A 19,127-nucleotide genomic window follows, 5' to 3' on the forward strand; every position below is an offset into this window, starting at 1 on the left:
AATTTTTCGAAGTGGCTATTTCTTCGGAAAAACATTTTTTTTATCTTATAGAATGGATTGTAATGAAGAAAAGTGGAAAAATAAAAATTAAAAATATTTAAAAAAAAATTAGGATATTTTCCTACAAAATTTTCAGGATGAATAGAGAGAGCCTAAAACTGTATATGTTAAATAGATTCGTCAGTATTGAAATCAATTTCCTTAGTTGAGTCAGTCGGTGGAGCTTTTTTCGTTATTTCTATTGTGCCGACTGGCCACGTCGAATGAATCGAACGCTTCGTCATTATTTATGAACCGCTTAGCACTTTCTTTGGGTTTTAGTCGACACCAGTGTTCAAAGGAGTGATGCTAATTTAAGCAACATGTTCTACACAGGCAGAGTTGGCGTATCACTGCTCATACTTTACCTGAATTAATACATATTCATATGCAGCAAAGCGTACGTTATTTGGATCACTACTAAAATCTTTGAAAGAAAATTTTGATACGCGACGATGTATAGCGTACAGTTAGCTTTGCCAAAATTATATGTAAGATCTTTTTCTTTTGACACTTTTGGTGAACCCAACTCCCACGTTTCATGCACTTATCAACGGCCCCTTGTATATACGAACGTGCAAGTGTAAGTTGGCACGCGAAGTAGTGTGTCTTAAATTTTTCTTTGAATATTGTTATTATTTCATTGTTTTGTGTGATCCAAGTATTTATTATTTTATATATCCTTGCACTTTAGCTAACTTAACTATTTATAGCCCCCTGTATATGCACTGCACTCTGTGGTATTTATTGCCTTTGTTAATTAATGCTTGAGTAATATCATCCATGACCTTGGCAGCAACTGCATCAAACTTTTAGATGCAGTCTCAATTCCAGTATAAACATCAACCAACGACAACAACACAAATAGCATCAACATCAAACTGATCCGTCAGTTTTGCAGCTTAAACCAAAACATCCATATAAGTATGCATGCAACACACATACAAACATACATATGCATTGTGAATCACTATTCAACTGTTCATTGTCAGCGGATTTTTGCCTCGTCGACTCTAATATACTGTGAAGGTCTTTATTCCATGTCGTTGAAGTGACCACAATAGGTATATATATGTATGTAAGGCGGCAAATAAGGTAAAAGCTGCCCTACAAATATTATATAGATAATCCCCTACTTTGCTCCATTATTCATACTAGTTTATACTTGGCACAGTACAACAACAACGATCATCATCATCAGCATCGGCAGCTGTGTGTTAATGTATGTATGTTAGTATTGCATTAAGGCAATAAGGCATTATGGCACAATAAGCTCGCAATGAGATTTCAAGTTATGTCAGGGTATTCTGATATTCTTGTGGTGTTAAATTGCATGCAAAACACTCATTATTACATTTAGGTATTAGAGGTTTACGCCGGTCAGTTAATCGGCGGCGGCGGCGGCGTGGCCGGCGCGCCGACAAAGTGATCGGCGTAAAGCTCTGAATTGAATGGCTGGACTTCAGAGTATCACATTGTCCACAACTAATGAATATGGAAACATACTGCTGACGTCAATGGTATGTTTGACGATCTGGAACAATATCATTATCTTGCGGATGAGTATCTGGGAGGCTTTGAAAGGCTTTGTTTATACGTATTTAAGGAAATCGACGTTTCGGCCATTTCGGAAATTTCGAGATTTCGAGGCAAAAACCGCGGATCGTTCAAAAAATTTCGGGAGTAGAGAAGGAGAAATACTTAAAATGGTCAAACTTTTGTAGCGTAGTTTCACCGAAGCAGATGTTCTGGGCTAACTCTAATACCCGTCGTCGGCACGATTTCTTTAAATAATTTGTGGATGGCTACATGCTGGTCACGGTTACGATTACTATCAATTATCTACTAATAGTTATGACTCTCGTGGCACAGTTTTCACGATTACCGACAATGCTGGCTAATTGTTGATCGCGCCAAAGGGCACCTTCAGTTGTTTCGGCTGTTTCTAGGAGCTACAATTCCCGACGTGCGAACAGTAGCTATCCCCACCACCAGTCGCTACCACGCATCCTGGCCCTTATGTCAAATGCCAGCACAGAAGCTAGCTATAGGACTGCGACTTCGAACTCATACCTTCGTCGACGTCACTTTCCTAGAAGCTCTAGGTGTAGCTCCGATGACTTTCTGACAGATGTTTTTGTCGCGCTATGCTTCCGAGCTACACCAAAAAAAAACACCTTGAAACGTTAGGGAGTAAATATTCGGCCAAGGATGCCGCCCTCGCAATCGTAAGCAGTCTAAGTGGATATCATTGCGTAACACATGGGTGAAATCGTATAATCCTTGGCGCGTCTACATAATTTAAATTTTACAAGGACCGTGGATAAAAGCAGGCATGCTTAACGAACGAAACGATATCATTTCGTTACGATAATCAACGTTAATAAACGAAACGAAGTCACTTCGTTAATTTGGCGTTCTTAACGTTAATAAACGAAACGAAATGACTTCGTTTCGTTTATTAACGTTGATTATCGTAACGAAATGATATCGTTTCGTTCGTTAAGCATGCCTGGATAAAAGTTTTAAAATGTGGACCAAAATTTGCAGATCTTTGTGTTCGATACATTGACCTCAATAGTCTTCGTTCCGGCCTATAAGAGCTCATTATGGATGACCGCCTTCAGTTTTCAGACAAGTTCGACTATCCCCTATGTTAGGGTAGTAGAACATCCGGTAATTTGTTCGACTGACGTGTTGGTCATATTTAAACACGGCTGACAGGCTTTATCCAGTGTGATTCACTCCAAGGGACTACTTGGGGAGAGGGCCGCCAACTTTAGGAAATGTCAAACCGGGAGGCTTTGGTGTTGAATGATGAAGTGTGAAAATCAAAATTAAGATTTCAGGCGCTATTCTATAGTTAAGCAAATAAAGTGATTTTTCAAACCCTTCTCATACGTGTTGAAGATATATGCAACTTAAGTGTGAGCTGAGAATCATTTCAAAGGAGAATTTAAACCACTGGAGCCTATTAAAGGATTTTTGCATCACTGATTTCGCTCATCCTTTCAGCCAATCGGGATATAAAATTCGGCATCTTTTTCGTGTAACTTGCTTTTTTGACAACTTGAGGACAATTTGATATATGTTCAAAATTTGGGAACATTTTATTTAAGTTCATTGTTCTTTATTAATTTTTTTAAAGAATTATGCGAATTGAGCATTTAAATTTATTATATATCTTTTCTTTAAGTATTTTGTTTTAATAACTTGGTGAATTCTTTGATGCGAAATCCGTGTTAAGCTGGCCTTGAAAGCGCCGGTTTTCTCAAATAACTTTTGAACGGAAAGAATGTGTTAAATTTAGCAATTGGATTTTTATAACTGGCAGTGGTGCTCATCCCTTAATACCCCTTTCGACCATTTCGGACCAATTTTCGAGGTGAACAATAAATGACCTAGACAGTCTTAAAAGAGTAGAAAATATAGCAATGCGCCGGAAGCCGCGCCATATTTTTGACATTCGGCGGTGGCGTGCGAAAAACGTCGTAAATCGGCGGCGGCGTATATCTCTATTGTGTATGTGATCGAATTCTTGTTATTTTCTCATATCGATTACCGTAATCCATTTATTCTTATTCATTGGTATTTACATGGTTGTGTTAAAAATGTGGTTTAGATGAGAGATATTATTTCATTAAGTGGTTGAATTTCCACCAACTCTGTTCTTAATTCAGCTGTGAGGGTGCTTTAAATATACAGCAACGAACAAAAAAGTAGCAGTAGTCAAGGCTATCAAATGGCGTCAATTAAATTCTTATTTTTTAATTCTCAATATTTTAAGTAAAAACTTTTACTATTTTCTTAATCGGAACAATGAAAAACCGATCTCAAACACGTGTTCAAAAATATTTTAAAGTTCGAGAAAATTTTACAAAAATTTTATAGCGTAGTGGTAGCGTGCTCCGCCTACCATACCGAGGGTCCCGGGCTCAACTTCTGGGCAAAGTTACATCAAAAATTAAGAAATAAAATATTTCCAACTAGAAACAAGTTTTCTAATTGGGGTCGCCCCTCAGAAGTCCTCTGTCAGACCCTCCGAGCGTATTTCTGCCATGAAAATCTTCTCAGTGAAAACTCATCTTCCTTGCAGATGCCGTTCGGATTTGGCATAAAACAATAACAACCCGTCCCGCCAATTGTAGTAAAGAGAAGCTCGGCTTATATCCCCTTGGAGATAAATCGCGCCAAGTATTTATTTTTTGTTTTTCTCTGAATTTTTTTAAGCATGCAGTTTGGTAGCCCAGTAAATTTTTGTTTCACAAAGTACAAGTAACAAGTCCAAGACGAATCCATACCAGGTGGTGGCAAAGCGAATTCAACCAATTCGCCGTGCAGAAGAATGTCAAGTCAAAAGAAAATTTTAATTGATTTCGATTAAGTGACTTATTAAAGTTCAAGGCGCTGTATGTTAAATAATCAAGAAGAAGCAATTAGGTGTTGAGATAACAACACCTGGTACTGAATTCGCCTTAAACAAGTCTCTTGAATAAACATATTGACTTTTGAATTTTTTTTTCGAAGGGTGTTTCAAATTTTTTTCCATATAAAAAAATTTTTTAAATTTTATATATAGGGAAATCTAAAATATACTTCGGAAAATGTGTCAAAAATCAGTTTTAAGCGAATAATTGTTTGTGCTTTGTGAGACTAGAATTGAATGTGCTACGAAACCGTTTCGAGATTGGTTTGCAAAGTTTCAATTACAAAATTCATGGAAGATTTTTCTTTAAAGATCAACGGCAGAAAAAAGAAGAAAGGAAGAATAAAAATCGCAATTGTGCTGTTCGCTCCCTCACAAATACATATATTCATGTCTACTGTAGCTGGTTTATGATTTTAAAATTTTCTTCAATATTCTTTATCAACTGATCGACAGGAGAGACATCCGACGCAGATAAGGACTTTTCCTTGATTAAATACATATCACTCTTTCCTACAGACTATCGAAGTCGTATCTGGTGGCTTGAATCCTAGTATGTGCTGTCAAGGCGTATATCCAAGTGGTAATCGACCGAAGTAAGATACATATGTGAGACTTGGGAGTATACAATATCTTACAGTTGACAGATCTTACGATAAGCTATACTTTCATAGTAAATCCAGCTTACAATGGGAATTTTTGCCATCCAGCGGCTGCCTACGAACATTTCGACAACCAGTTAGGTGCTTATAAAAATTCCATCAAGCTAGTGTCTGCTTACCGATCGGCATCAGAACAACGTCTGCCAGATCTACTAGTATACAATTAAAATATGTCGATTCTATAACTGGAGAAAATCTATTTATTGATGAACTAGTACTTATTTCGTACTTAAGTCTGGTTCCGAACCAGAAATTTGCAACACTGGTTAGTAACTTTCCTTCTGGGGAGACATATGGTTATTTATTTACCTGCATCCTATATCTATGTACTGAGAGCAATATTAGACCTCATGATGCAACCATAATGTAGTTGAAGAGAGTCGCAAAACGGAACTGGTGGTTGAGGGATGTCGCTTTCAATCGTAAAATAAGAACACGGACTAAAGGTTCATTCTACATACGGCACTGCAACACGCGGTTTGTAGGCGCATTAATGAGAGGCAAAGAGGCGCTTACTAAAAAGAAGTAAACACGATGCCAAACGGCGTGAGTGCGAGAAGCCTTAGATGCTGGCTCTCGTATAAGCTACAAATTTTACCAGAAAATACAGCGGAGGAAGGTCTAAAATCGGGAAAAACTTTTGAAGGTAGCCGGCATACAATGCGTTCCTTAGTTATTTTGTGTGCACTCATCCTCACTATTGGATGGAAAAAGAGATGCCGAACCTTATACGTTAATCCCGCATATAGGCAAATAAGTTGTGGCATGGAAATAAACCGGTTAAAAAAATAATAATAAACCCAAAAATGAGTTGGATTTGAGCCATTGATAAGCAGCATGCAAAATATGGTCCTGATGCTTTGATATTAGAATGAAGGTGTTCTGTGCCCAGTACAGATGCGGTGATGGCACAATCTATTATAATAACTGGCGTTTGCAAAAAAAAAAGTGGTTCTTTGGGGCAAGGCAAAGTACTCGTGTGTTTCGAGAGAGAATAGGCGCTTTCCCGAATTGACAGCCACGGAACTGTTGATGGATATAAATTCGAGGCTGTGTAGAACTTCATCTATCTGGGAATCAGAATTAAAACCAACAAGTAAGGAAGTCTAAGTTCGGGTGAAACTGAACGTTATATGCCCAGCTGTACACTTTTAATACTGTTGTTGTTTGGTTTGTGTGCTTGATAGTGTTACAAGGCTGCGCAATAATACAGATACATATGGTTCTATTCTGAACTAATTTTCGTTTAAAAGAAGCAAAAAGGATACAGAGGCTAACACCAATGACCTTGCGCGAGTAATAATGCAGTTTTCCTTCAGAAATGGGGATTTCCCTACTGTTTATTTTAAAATAAAGATAACAGAACAATAAAAATACGATTGGTACAAAACTATTTTCCGCTAAGATTTAACTTACCATTTTTGCCTACAACCTTTTTAATGTTATTTATATAAAAGTGGGCATGGTCCTTAACCAATCTTATCCATTTTGCTAGAAATATTCCAGCTATAAGGAAAATATGTATACCGAATTTTGTTACGATTCGTTAATTTTTATTCGAGTTATAGCTCCCGAAACATGGAAAAATTCTTAGTCATAAAAGGGGTGGTGCCACGCCCATTTTTGTTTAATTTGAAAGTTTTCCTATTTATTGTTATAAATCCACTTGGGAAATGAAATAACCTTGATATAAAACTCTTTTTTGCAAAGATGTAGCTTATTTTATTCGTCCACGACCCTTTTAAAAATCTTTTATATAAAAGTGGGCGTGGTTCTTAACCGATTTCGTTAATTTTTTCTTCAAACCATTCTTTATAGTAAAGGCAACTTCTCTGCAGAATTTTGTTACTATAGGTTTAACGATTTTTGATTTATGATTAATAATAATTAAATTATATATATATATATTATAGAGTAAATTTTATTCTTTATTTCAAAGAAAGCTTTAGTCGTGCGAACACAATGTGGGTTTTCAAGGCGATATGCGACTTAATTTATTTAGAGGGCAGGTACAATAGAGGCTGCATACTCTGCAACCTCAATGAAACGGAAAACATACACCATTTCTTAGGCGAATGTCCTATTTTAAGGCCTTTTAGACGAGTTTGTTTTGAAAGAGAATATTTAGGGGATGAGGAAGTAATCAGTGTGCTTAAAGGGGAAAACGATTCTGATTGGAAAAATTGACTAACGATATTACTGGTGCTCTGAAATACATAAAACTAATAATAACAGAATTTGAAAATTTTTAATTTGAATATAAAACATAAGCGATTAATTTGACTTTTTGTTTTCATTTTGAAATTGTGAATAAATTTAAGCTAGAAGCCAAATTTATATAAATGCAACAACTCCGACAGACGACTAACAAGTCATTGTCGTATTCTTTATTTTTCAAAATATATTTTTAAGAAAATCCAACCGATTTTGTTTAGATTTAAGGCATAATACTTATGTTAAATATTTTGAAATAAAGAAGTATCTATCTATCTAGTAAATTTTATTTTATCACAAGTGGGCGGTGCCACGCCCATTTTAAAATTTTTTTCAAATGTTTATTAAGAGTTTCAATATCAGTCCACGCGTCAAATTGCAACATTCTAAGAGTATTATTTACTAAATAATCAGGTTTTTTGTGTATTCCAAAATGATATATATAAAAAAGTGGGCGTGTTTATCATCCCAATTCGCTCATTTTCAACACCAATCTATTCTGGGTCCAGGTAAGCTCGTGTACCAAATTTGGTGAAGATATCTCAATATTTACTCAAGTTATCGTGTTAACGGCGCCCACCGTGGTGTGATGGAAATGTGCTCCGCCTACCACACCGAAGATCCTGGGTTCACGCCCCGGGCAAAGCAACATCAAAATTTTAGAAATAAGATTTTTCAATTAGAAGACATTTTTTCTAAGCGGAGTCGCCCCTCGGCAGTGTTTGACAAGCGCTCCATGAAAAGCTCTCAGTGAAAACTCACCTGCCTTGCAGATGCCGTTCAGAGTCGGCATAAAACATGTAGGTCCCGTCCGGCCAATTTGTAGGGAAAAGCAAGAGGAGCACGACGCAAATTGGAAGAGAAGCTCGGCCTTAGATCTCTTCGGTGGTTATCGCGCCTTACATTTTTTTTATTTTATATCGTGTTAACGGACAGACGGACAGACAGACGGACATGGATGAATCAAATTTTTTTTCGATACAGATGATTTTAATATATAAGTCTATATCTATCACGATTCCGATTGATACGATGTACAACCAACCGTTATCCAATCAGAGTTATAATACCCTGTGTACAAGTACAGCGGGTATAAAAACAATGTGTGCTCAGAAATCAAAATGGGAATAACTCTTGGTAGGCAATTAAGAAGAAATCGTTTCTCGATGAACCAAAATCATTCTAATCATATGTATCCCATCATATCTGGCTTGGTGTATGGCTCAGAATCATGAACCTTGTCGAGAGAAGATGATTTAACTATTGGAGTGCTGGAAAAAAGTTTTTCGGAAGATTTATGGAGCTGCCCATATTGCCAATGGCGAGTATCGAAGTAGGTATATTTACGAGTGGTATGAATTCTAAGCAGATATAAAAAAAGTGCTAAGAATAAAAGCCCAAAGACTTTGCTGGCTATTGCAGCGCGCTACGCTGCAGCCAATATCGCCTAGGCTGCCAAGCGGTTATTCGCAATAATAATGAAACAAAAATGCCTAAGAATTTTCAACATCCGAATAAGCAAGTCTTTTTGTGACACCTAGCAAAATCGCACGCTTATTGAGCAATTACTAAGAACTTCTGTATACCCACACTTCGCATAAATTATGAGAATAAAAGGAGGGAACATTCAACTTTGGCAGCAAATAAATAAAGCTCATTGCAAATGTCCACCAGTCCACATGTAATGATGACTTGACAACACCAACAGAGCTGTGGCACTAAGCTATTCTTAATTTGCAATTAATAATGCGAATTTTTAGATTTATCAAACATTGTACCCATGAGACCATGAGACGCTTTAGAATCAGGCAAATGCTTCGTCGTCAAGGCATTCAGGTGAGAAGCGATTAAATTTAATTAATTTAATTAGAACAACCCAAGAGAGGGCGTTTGAAAGTCAGAAAAATTGGCTCACATAATAAAGGGGTACTTGAAAATATTTATTTAAATATAATAAGAAATTGCCAAGGCACTCATTTTGTCAAATGTCATATGATGTTAAGAGTCATCGCTTGCAAAAAAAAAAACAAGTAAGGAAGGTTAAGTTCGGGTGTAACCGAACATTACATACTCAGTTGAGAGCTATGGTGACGACATAAGGGAAAATAACCATGTAGGAAAATGAACCGAGGGAAACCCTGGAATGTGTATCAAATGAAAGGCGTTAAAGAGTATTTTATGAGGGAGTGGGCCATAGTTCTATAGGTGGATGCCATTTAGGGATATAGCCATAAAGGTGGATCAGGGTTGACTCTAGAATGCGTTTGTACGATATGGGTTTCAAATGAAAGGTGTTAATGAGTATTTTAAAAGGGAGTAATCCTTAGTTCCATAGGTGGACGCCATTTCGAGATATCGCCACAAAGGTGGACCAGGGGTGACCCTAGAATTTGTTTGTACAATATGGGTATCAAAAAAAAGGTGTTAATGAGTATTTTAAAAGGGAGTAATCCTTAGTTCCATAGGTGGACGCCGTTTCGAGATATCGCCATAAGGTGGACCAGGGGTGACCCTAGAATTTGTTTGTACAATGTGGGCATCAAACGAAAGGTGTTAATGAGTATTTTAAAAGGGAGTGGGCCGTAGTTCTATAGGTGGACGCCGTTTCGAAATGTCGCCCTAAAGGTGGACCAGGGGTGACTCTAGAATATGTTTGTACGATATGGGTATCAAATTAAAGGTATTAATAAGGGTTTTAAAAGAGAGTGGTGGTTGTTGTATAGGTGGTCGCCTTTTCGAGATATCGCCATAAAGGTGGACCAGGGGTGACTATAGAACGCGTTTGCACGATATGGGTATCAAATGATAGGTGCTAATGAGTATTTTAAAAGGGAGTAATCCTTAGTTCCATAGGTGGACGCGGTTTCGATATATCGCCATAAAGGTGGACCAGGGGTAACCCTAGAATTTGTTTGTACAATATGGGTATCAAAAGAATGGTGTTTATGAGTATTTTAAAAGGGAGTAATCCTTAGTTCCATATGTGGACGCCGTTTCGAGATATCACCATAAAGGTGGAGCAGGGGTGACCCTAGAATTTGTTTGTACAATATGGGTATCAAAAGAAAGGTGTTAATGAATATTTTAAAAGGAAGTGGGCCTTCGTTCTATAGGTGTTCGCCTTTTCGAGATATCGCCATAAAGGTGGACCAAGGGTGACTTTAGAATATGTTTTTACGATATGGGTATCAAACGAAAGGTGTTAATGAGTATTTTAAAAGGGCGTGGGGCTTAGTTCTATAGGTGGACGCCTTTTCGAGATATCGCCATAAAGGTGGACCAGGGGTGACTCTAGAATGAGTTTGTACGATATGGGTATCAAATTAAAGGTATTAATGAGAGTTTTAAAAGGGAGTGGTGTGAAGGCGTTTTCCAGATATCGACCAAAATGTGGACCTGGGTGACCCAGAACATCATCTGTTGGGTACAGCTAATTTATTTATATATGTAATACCTGCCAAGATTTTAAGGGTTTTTTATTTCGCCCTGTAGAACTTTTTCATTTTCTTCTACTTAATATCGTAGGTGTCACAACCATTTTATAAAGTTTTTTCTAAAGTTATATTTCGCGTCAATAAAACAATCCAATTACCTTACCATGTTTCATGCTTTTTTCGTATTTGGTATAGAATTATGGCATTTTTTCATTTTTCGTAATTTTCGATATCGAAAAAGTGGGCGTGGTCATAGTCGGATTTCGTTCATTTTTCATACCAAGATAAAGTGAGTTCAAGTAAGCACGTGAACTAAGTTCATTAAAGATATGTCGATTTTTGCCCAAGTTATCGTGTTAACGGCCATGCGGAAGGACAGACGGACGCCTGTGTATAAAAACTGGGCGTGGCATCAACCGATTTCGCCCATTTTCACAGAAAACAGTTAATGTCATAAAATCTATGCCCCTACCAAATTTCAAAAGGATTGGTTAATTTTTGTTCGACTTATGGCGTTAAAAGTATCCTAGACAAATTAAATGAAAAAGGGCGGAGCCACGCCCATTTTGAAATTTTCTTTTATTTTTGTATTTTGTTGCACCATATCATTACTGGAGTTGAATGTTGACATAATTTACTTATATACTGTAAAGATATTAAATTTTTTGTTAAAATTTTACTTTAAAAAATTTTTTTTTTTAAAAGTGGGCGTGGTCCTTCTCCGATTTTGCTAATTTTTATTAGGCGTACATATAGTAATAGAAGTAACGTTCCTGCCAAATTTCAACAAGATATCTTCAACGACTGCCAAATTACAGCTTGTAAAACTTTTAAATTACCTTCTTTTAAAAGTGGGCGGTGCCACGCCTATTGTCCAAAATTTTACTAATTTTCTATTCTGCGTCATAAGTTCAACTCATCTACCAAGTTTCGTCGCTTTAGCTGTCTTTTGTAATGAATTATCGCACTTTTTCGGTTTTTCGAAATTTTCGATATCGAAAAAGTGGGCGTGGTTATAGTCCGATATCGTTCATTTTAAATAGCGATCTGAGATGTGTACTCAGGAACCTGCATACCAAATTTCATCAAGATACCTCAAAAGTTACTCAAGTTATCGTGTTAACGGACGGACGGACGGACATGGGTCAATCAAATTTTTTTACGATCCTGATTATTTTGATATATGGAAGTCTATATCTATCTCGATTCCTTTATATATGTACAACCAACCGTTATCCAATCAAACTTAATATACTCTGTGAGCTCTTCTCAACTGAGTATAAAAATAGTTAGTGATTTGCAACACGTGATGTTTGTACCTGCTGCCACTAAATTAATCGCAGCTCCCAAATGCTTCAGTTTTTTTTGTGTTACCCTAGCTCTTTTCTGTTCCTTTAGTTCTAATTTAATTAGATTTTCACATGTAACAACGCTAGCTTTTTTTTTTTATTTTACCATAAATGCTGTGAAGCTAAGTGATTAAACTAATTGCTCTGTTCTGCTCTTCTACTTGCAACATGACGTTTGTATTGCTCTCGTATTCGCAGTGGTTGCAGTCAAACATTCGTACCAAACGTTTGGGAATGTGTCGGAATGTTGGAAGTCCATTCACCTTTTCATTGCCTCTTGGCCATCATAGGCTACGCCAATGTATGATGGGAATAAGTAGCTGCAAAAATTAAGTAGCGCATTTTTTTGTTGTTGCTACTTCATGAAAAGAGATACGTACGTAGCGCCATTGAGTTTAACAGCCCGTACGTCATAATCATTTTCGCCTTATAATATTACCAACAACAACAAGTAGCTACACATATTGTGGTAAAAAAAGAAGAGATGTACAGAGAAGTACATTTCAAATCCCACTGTGCGTGCCCCTCGCGAGAAGTTCTCCGCTCGATTTCTTCTCTGATATAATGCTGGTTGGCAGGTACATGAATTCCAAGGCAAGAATGAGCCAATTATTTCTTTGTTGATATCAAATACTTCAACTTTTCATCGTCCATGCTCAATGAGACTGTGACCACACCTGTCTTGATCTATTGTTTGGAATCATGCACGCTGTCGATAGAAGATAGAACAATTGTGTATATTGATGTGGTTTCTTGATGAGCTGTATGCACTTTACGCAGATATGACTTTAGTGCACGTATTAAAAAACCCAATCGCTTCGCTGGCTCGGTCGGAAATTCTTCCAATCGTGATCCATATTTGGAAGCAGAGGAATAGGGAGACCTCCACTTAGTTGATATGGACTTCTGAAGGAAGGCTTAATCTACTTTGATACTTGTAATTGATGTATGTTATCGTTATTCTAATTTTAAGCCATATATGTACTGGGACTACCAATTATGGCCTATGTTTATCTAATTTTTTCCACAATACTTTTACGAAGCCCAGTACCATTGAGAAATCTATAATAGTATCCGTCCCAACGAAGTATATGCGCCTTTTCTCCTGCTTCAGTTTATTTAGAATATTCGATCATTTCATCAGCGCTACTGCAGAATCAAGAAAGGCTGCTAGACCATATGCCTGCCTTTCCAAGGCGGCCAGTTTGACACTGACTCGGATTTTGTTCCGACCAAGGCGTTTCAGTGTAACGCCGCTTAATTTTTGTCGTATCAGTTAATAGAAAAACACAGAACAAATTTTGTCCCAAACAGAACGAAAATCCAAAGTTTTAACCTTTCTTTTAACTTGAGGCTTTATACAAAGTTTAGAGGTAGTGGAGCTTACGAAACTATGTGTGTATGCAAAATAATGCCGTGGAGTAGAGTCTGAGGGTTCAATGACCTGACTGTGAGGCGAGCATGCCGAAGTTTTTAATTTAGTATACAATGTTCTACCGATCGATATCTTTATCAAGTAAAGATCAGTACCTAAAATCTAGGTAGCTGGGTGTTCAAAAACCGTGCATACAGGCTACTATAACTGTTTTAAGTACAAATTATATAATAATTTTTCCAAAGCGGAAGGATTGGAGCTTACTCAGGAACTTCATATGCCAGTTTTTATCTAAACGAATGGCTTGAGGATTAAGAGAGGGGATCATTGGAATTCGCCCGGCTACGTTCATGTGCTAGGCGGATGAGATTTTTGCTATCCAGAAGGCATATAAAATATTTATTGATACAAATAGTAACGGTAAAAGAGTTTACATTCTCTCCGATAGTCGGGCGGCCACTTGAGATCTAGGTTCAGCGGCCATAATATTAACTCAGCTTGGCTATTGTAAGGTTAGTACGTAGGCAGATAGGTATTATGTGACACAGTTTTGATGCCATAAAGCTCCTCTCCTCCCCGAGTGCTACATCGCACACTATGTACGAGTATTACAATCAGCAGGAGCTATTTATAAAATCAAGATTATTTGGAATACGTATTTCCGATAGGCTATCCGATTTTATAGGAAGGGGCTTTCGAAGTATCTTTGATGAGTTCCAGCTAGAGCAGAGTGTTAACACAGGAAAATGCTTAATATTATTTTTGAAGACTACGTCTTTACAGCTTCTGCAGTAGTCATTTATGCAGACAGTGTTAGTAGTGGACCATGACTCAAGCCATTCGACTTAATGTTACTCTGATTTGTATTCCGGAGCATCGCAACAATCAGGGCAATGTGATCGCCAGTGAGTAAACTCGATTCGCTAAGGGCCCATCAAGGGCTGCATCTCACAACACTGGCTCAGTGAGGCTAACAATAGGTGGAAGCTTTAAGCTTGTTGCCGTCATACAAAGATGAGTGGAAGAGATATATCAAATTACGAGGTGACACTGGAACACCTTTCGTTTGAATGTTTTTGAAAAGTCCTTTTCCAAAGCTATACGGATGCTGAGGAGAAATGTTAGGCTCAAATTAAAACTTAACAAGATAAGTACAGTGGCACGATAACAGGCGTTGGGAATATTTCTCACTCTTCTTACACGAGTTTAGGTATCAGCACGACGCATTATTGTAATCAAAGGGGGCTTGCCACACTAACCCACCACACAACGAGATTCCTAGCTTTGGCCTGGTAAAATTCTACGATTCCTTGTTATGTGGATTAACTATTGCTTTTAACTTACTTTTCTTGATCTACGCTGCTACACTTTGCTCCTAAGTGTAGTAAATAGGAACTCTTTGCCTTATATACGGATGTGACGCCCCTCAGCTCTTACGTATCCTGCCTTTCTTTTTATTGGATGGCGCCGTTAACTACGTACCTTTGAAAACACACAAACAAGGCAGAACGTCTTGACGGTTCAACGGGCTTAAGAAAATCGTTGGACCCAAGGAGATTTGTGACATGTTCCCAGATATATAATCTCATTCCATATATCAAAAATGATCCGACCATCAGTCCATCCGTCCATATGAAAAATGTACACTCATCCCGTTCTCTGACTAATATGTATGTATTTTTGAATAGAACTAACTAAGCGACTGCATGTTAGACTTTTGCAACCAACACGTCAGCTGTTCTGTGATTAAGAGAACTCTGTTGAGGTGATAGGCAGCAACCTACTGCCAACAACCAACAGACCAGGCACTGTTATTAGTGTAAATTATTACAATAAAATAAATAATTCAAAAGACGATTAGACAAGCATTTGTTCCATCGGTATGGCAGCTTTAGCGATATTTTCCGCCCGCTTGCGTAATACGCTTGGTAGAGTTCTCATAATTTTTTTGCTAAAAAAAGATGAAATCAATTAATAACTTTATAAAAGAGGGAGTTGATTTGAGATCATAAAATTAGTCGAATCAGAAGATAAATACATATAATTAAAGACAAGAAAATATATAAGTTCAACGTATAACTTTGGATTTATTTTATCAGTCGAACTCTATTCTACTACAGAGGCCTCTCTCATGCTCCTTTAAATTTTCCTGCGAATTCGCTGGATGGGTCCCATATGTTTTTTGCCGACTCCGAACGGCAACTGCAAGCAAGAGAATTTAAACGTAGACATTTTTTATGGCAAAAGTATACTCGAATTGTTTTCGAAACCACTTCCGAGAGGCGACCCCGCTTAAACAAATTTTCTCGGATTGAAAAAACCTATTTTGTAAATTTTTTATTTTGCTCTATACTGGTCTTGAACTAAAGACGTGCGGTGTGGTAGGCGGAGTACGCTAACACCACAATACGACTGCTAATAGAATTTCGGGAATGGAGCGCAGGGTCTTCTGAACTTCTTTACATATTCATGATTTAAATCAGCATAGTACGGTTATCACATATATTCCCTAAAGGGCTCGCAGTTTGTCCGAAACGCAGGCTAACCAATCTCTCCAATGTATTGAAATTGATGTCGATGCCACTTATGATACGGAGGATGTCAGATATATGTATATCATTAGCGTTCTGCAAAACTACTAGTAACTATCACATCTTCTTATTCAAACGGGCACATGCAAACCGGGTGTGTCTCTTAATAAAACCGAATACCTTTCTGAACAGTTTTTGAGGTTTGTCTAGGCAAATTTCTCTTTTACAATTGTAGTTTTAATTGGAAGTGCGTAACCCAGTGGAAGTTTGTAGGTACGGCTCAATGTCTTGGGCAATCCCAGCTATTTAGGTATGGAAAACCTAACAAGAGTAGATGTATCCCCACGTAGAACTATATCACAGTAATTTGTTCGATTTGCTCATGCTAAAAAGAGATATCGAAGAGGGTAATGGATAGAGTGCTAGGTTATAACAAAAAACTTGTATGTCAAAGAAGTACCAATTCTGGAATATTGCTGGACCCATCTATCTACTCTTTACACCTGTCTAGAGCAAGACGTAAAATACACGCAGCCAAGCGGAAGAACCGCAGTTCTGTTAGCCAGTGCAGAACTTACTCACGAATCTGGCTTCAAGAGTGAACGTTTAGCTTGCTAAGAAAGTATCAAAGTCAAAATGGCCTTTATTAAAGTACTTCACAATAACACTCAAACTGTGCAACGAATAGCTTGCTTAATAACCACACTGATTGATAGCTCAATGAAACTCTACTATTCAAAATAATACTGCTATTGCTCGCTAGATATCGTCTAAATCGAAACTGCTTGACAACTCAAATCAAACTGAATTCCAGCGCCTCTACATCTGTCGCCTTTTATACTCTTTGGTTTCCTCGTTCGCATCTTCTAGAATCTACTAGCATTGTCCATGAGCTCTCAAATTTCTCAGCTATAACTAAAATAGCACAATTTTATACATCTTCTAGGCGCTTCCAGAATCTACTAGTCCAGTAGCTCTCAAACTTCTCAGCTGTAACTACAATTGCACAATTTTATAGTTTTTCTCATTGCATACTTATAGGAGTATCTCAGATATATGCATATGTTAGTGCATTGACTCTCCGCTGCTCGTATACGTACATGGTACATATATGTAGACGCAGTTATTGTTTCGTTTATGTAGATACATAATGATTGAATTATTGATGTGCATTCACGTCACTGCTAAGCATCGGCTTAGAGACGGCAGCACTCCTTAGTTTTGCTAATATTCGTAACAATATATTAGAAAGGCATATGTTTTAGTTCCGACTGTCAACGACAAATCAACAGAGCAGATGGCAGTATCAATGCATTTTTAGGGATGGAAACATATTTAGAAGTATTATGGTCACTTCCAAGTGGGACTGTAAAAATTTTCACCGAACCCGAAATCCATTTAAGTGCGCAAACATACTATAGTTCAAATAAATAATGAATACCTCCTCTCCCTTTTATGGCCGGTTTTCGATAAAAGCTTCAACTTCAGTTGAAGTTGAGGTAAGTTCACTTTAGACGCATTATTGAATTTTAATTTCATTTTATTCGATGCCACACTCGCACTGGTCCTCTATATGCCCTTTTGTAATGGCGTTAGATGACACTGATATGCAGAAAAAACAGTTTCTGTAATGGCCTTCGTAGCAAGGCATTAATTTTTATGCTCATCTTTTGCAAAGCGGGTAAAAATTGTACCCTCTTCGCACCGTTGAAAATACATCTCTACCATTTCAGATAGCGTACATCTTCTTTGTTCATTTCAAGGCGAATTCATTACAGGTGGTATTATCCCATCAGCTGATTGCTTCTTCTTAATAATTTTCCATACAAAGCCGTGTACAACAAAATGTCAGTTAATCGAAATCTATGAACATTTTCTTTTGACTTCATTTTTCTGCACGGCGAATTGGTTGAATTCCTTCTACCACCTGGTATGGATTCGCCTTGATTACTTTGATTAAATAACTGAAGCAATGCCACATTTGATATAAATCAATATGCATACTTATTTTTATTCGGTTTATTTCGGCGAAATTTTGTTTATAAAAGAAAGAAATATCATCTCTACCCCGCTACACCTAACATATCTCCTTTTGCATGCGTTTCATTTCCACGTCGGGTGCCGTTTTTAACTCCCTCAAATAATTATGTTTTACACAAGATTTCGGTAGACGACTACGTCGACCGCATGATTTTATGCAAGTATTCGTGCACTCGTTATTACCATCGCCACCAGCGCCGCTCTCACCCCCCCATAACCTGCGTTCACACTCTTGCCGATTATGTTCTTTCTGGGAACAAGCATAAATGCGCCAATTGGGATGTAGCGGCAAATTGTTTTTACGCTCTTTTATATATTCCTCCGACAAATTCATGCAAAATACCCGATCATTAGCTAATTTTTGCAATTGTAAATTATATTGCACTCATCCTCTTTACGCAAACGCTCATTCCCAGCCAATTTTTTATCGAGCTCATAACGCATTTTATGCCGCTTCAACCTCAAGTCCGCTGCATTCTTCTCCTTATGCGCGAATGGATTTATAAGCATTTTTTGTTCACGTTGCTCTTGCGCTTCACGCATACGCTTCTCAAATTGTTGGCATATTTGTAGTCGCAATTCGGCATAGTAAATTTTAGCCATCTCTGCTCGTCGATCCATTTCTGCTTTCAAATTTTCTTTTGTACAATAGTCGACATGGCGCAAATCGTCAATGCGTGCGTCACGCTGCGCCTGCGCTTGTTCTTCTAATTTATGCATACGTCGTGCATAATTTATATATTTAATTGTAGCATTGTTAAGCTAATAAGAACAGATACTACACTTTTGATCTAAGCCATAGGCCGAGAAGCGATAGTGTCTGGCAAGCGCTCCGATTGTATTTCTGCCATGAAAAGCTCTCAGTGAAAACTCATCTGCCTTGCAGATGCCGTTCGGAGTCGGCATAAAACATGTAGGTCCCGTCCGGCCAATTTGTAGGGAAAAATCAAGAGGAGCACGACGCAAATTGGAAGAGAAGCTCGGCCTTAGATCTCTTCGGAGGTTATCGCGCCTTACATTTATTTATTTTTTTTAATTGTAGCATTGTAGGCGGCGC

The 19,127-nt window shown here is 37.7% G+C and overlaps 1 pseudogene; it reads right to left on the reverse strand.

Annotated features, from left to right (window-relative positions):
• Positions 1-18,708: 18,708 nt before the first annotated feature.
• On the reverse strand, positions 18,709-18,885 carry LOC137238954 (U2 spliceosomal RNA; annotated as a pseudogene).
• Positions 18,886-19,127: the final 242 nt, after the last annotated feature.

Source organism: Eurosta solidaginis, chromosome 1, assembly GCF_040869045.1.
Source record: "Eurosta solidaginis isolate ZX-2024a chromosome 1, ASM4086904v1, whole genome shotgun sequence".
In the NCBI taxonomy this organism is placed as follows: Eukaryota; Metazoa; Arthropoda; class Insecta; order Diptera; family Tephritidae; genus Eurosta; species Eurosta solidaginis.